Raw genomic sequence first — 2818 nt, 5'->3', positions numbered from 1 at the left:
GAACGCTTTCCGCTCCTCCGCCTTCCTCCTTGCCTCCAACTCCTCCCGCGCAGAATCCTATTTAGTCGGCGGCGGTCCTAGGCTCAAGGCAAACAGGGTTGAAGTTCGGATTAGGTCGTCCCACTTCGCACCCTTATTCTCTCTCTACTCTTTCACCCGTTTCACCCTATCCTCAACCTCGGCGTTTAGCCTTGGCTCCATTGACTTCGTGGGGACTTTCCACGTTGTGTGAACCCCTCTCCCACTGTTCGCCGATACATAGAACCATCTCGGCCTCCACCCCTTCACCGAGGATGGTAAGCCCGCCATTAGACCTTGGCCCGCCACCGCCTGTAAGGTCACTCATGTTTCTTGTTGGCCGGAGGCCTTGTAGCAAGAGAAGAATTCCTCCACTGTCATAGCCGCCCCCCCAGTCGCCTGTGGCCATGTGATTGCGCAGGCCATTAGTATTTTCCATGCGTTGGGCATCAGCTACCCTGGCGCCACCTCCAGTCGGTTCAGTACGTCCATCACTATTTGGGGGAGCAGCAGCTTCAGCCTTCCCCGTAATGCCTCCTCATACAACGTGAATTCCGCCGGTCGTGCATCCGACATCCTCTCCTTAGACTTGGGCAACTTCAGCTCTATCTCTGCCGAAATTTGGTACTTCCTTCGTACCTCCTTCAACTCCTCCGTCGTGAACATAGACTTGTTGGCCTTGGTGTGCCAGTGGTCTGGTTTCACTTGGCTAATTGGCCTAGCAGCTACGATCATTGTCGCTGGGCGAGCCCATGCCGCTTGCCTTGCCCCCCTTTCCTCCCTCCTCTCTGCTCTGTATTGTTTGGCGAACTCCACTGCGTCGTCTTCTCCCAATGCCTCTAGCCTCATGGCTGGCACTTCATCTTGAGCCATTCCTTCTACATGTCTATGTATCGCTTTGGACGCTGGCACAAGGAAGTTCGCAAAGTGTTGCAAAGGCATGTCACACGAAACAAACGAGTTCAACTTTGGGATGTGTTGGTATTTCGCGAAAAGGTAAGTAAAACGAATAACTCCAAATGCCCACGGTTTGCCTATATTTCAAGGATCGAGATTAAATTTCTCCAGTTTGAAAAATTTCGAAAGTTTCCACCCCTGTCTTTTCCATGTCCTATATTAGTCATACCCCTTCATTTCCTGCTAATGCATCACCTCCTTTATTATGGGATCACGCCACGTGTACGACTACGATTCATTACCCTTTTTCCCTTCCCTGTCTATTCCACTTCATATCACCACGTGCCCAACCGTTCCTCGAGCCCTGCGCGCCGCCACTTTTTCGCTCGGTCCCCCTTTGCGGTCGGCCCTCCTCTCTTTCGGTCTTCTCACTCGGTCCCCCTTTGTGGTCGGTCCTCCTCTCGGTCGGTCTTCTTGCTCGATCCCCCTTTGTGGTCGGCCCTCCGCTTGGTCGGTCTTGTCGTTCGGTCCCCTTTGAGGTCGGCCCTCCTCTCGGTCAGTCTTCTCGCTTGGTCCCTCTTTGCGGTCGGCCCTCCTCTCGGTCGGTCTTCTTTCCCAGTCACCCTTCGCGGTCGGCCCTTCTCTCACTCGGCCACCCACAATCCCCGTCTTTCTTCTTATTCCTTTCGTTGGACTGAAGCTGCACTTGGGAATGGGGGACTACTGACATCGGTGGGCCCATAGAGGTTTTTGGCCCACCACTTAGAGCCCAATACATGGTTTAAACACTAAAGCCCAACACTACTGGAACTCAACGTTACACCAAGAACCAATGGCATCTAAACACTTGTCAAGAGGAGAACCAGCCACGTAAGCAGATAAAGATCCTGCAGCGTTATTTCACCACACATTAGCCATTAATGAAGCCCCTACAGCATTAAATGCAATAATCCCTTCATGTCGGAGCAAACAGCCTCACCATGAACAAGGCAAGCTAGAGCGTAAACTTTTAGCCAACATGACAGGTCGGAGTGGACAATGAAATGATGAACAAATGATATAAGGAGGCTTCCAAGACACAAAAAGGTTAAGTGCCCTAGCGTTATTCTCCTATCGTTTGCCATTAACCCCCCTCTCTTCTAACTTTACTGTCGGAGGGTCCGCTGGAGGACTCCCGTTCCCCACTGGGCCTTTGTGCAGGTACCCCAGTGGGCTCAATGATCGGGGAACGACGTTGGAAGCGTGGGCCTACAATTAGTAGTACTATCAGCATCCATACCGTTAGAAGGTCGTCTTATCCCTTTGAGTTTACTACCTGATTGACAAGTGAGATAGTAAACCTAACAAGATATAGGGCTAGGTGTGGTTTTGTTTTAGAATTATGATTTGAATTTTGAATTATATTTTGAATTTTGAGTTTTTGAGTTTTAAGTTATATTTTAAAAAAATTTGGGTTTATTTTTTTAAATATTTAAAAATTTTCTTTATTTTATTTTTTAGGGTAAATATTTTTTACTGTATTTTTTTTTAATGTGTGATGTATTTACTACATTTGTGCCCTTTTATGGTTCGATTTTGTCAATTTTGTTAGTTTGATGTAAATGAGAGCTTTATATCAGATTTTAAAGAATTTTATAAAAACTTTTACATTGAAAATAGACAAAGAAGAAGTATAAAAATTGCTCTATAAATGTCTCAGTTTTTATTCAAAAACAAAAAGTGTAAAAAGAATTAAAATATAAATGTATTTAAATATAATTTTTGATCAGTTTGGTTTATATTAGTATAAAAAATTTCAAAACCGATATAGATCACAAGTTATTAAAAATGAACCGAAAATTGAATTTCAATATATTTTGATCGATCAATTCAATTCGATCGATCTTTTCTTATGCCCCTGTGA

The sequence above is a fragment of the Camellia sinensis genome, chromosome 5 (genome assembly GCF_055761805.1).
Source record: "Camellia sinensis isolate YWXY chromosome 5, ASM5576180v1, whole genome shotgun sequence".
NCBI classification, from domain to species: domain Eukaryota; kingdom Viridiplantae; phylum Streptophyta; class Magnoliopsida; order Ericales; family Theaceae; genus Camellia; species Camellia sinensis.
The sequence above is the reverse complement of the archived record's forward strand: the minus strand, read 5'-3'. Positions refer to the sequence as shown.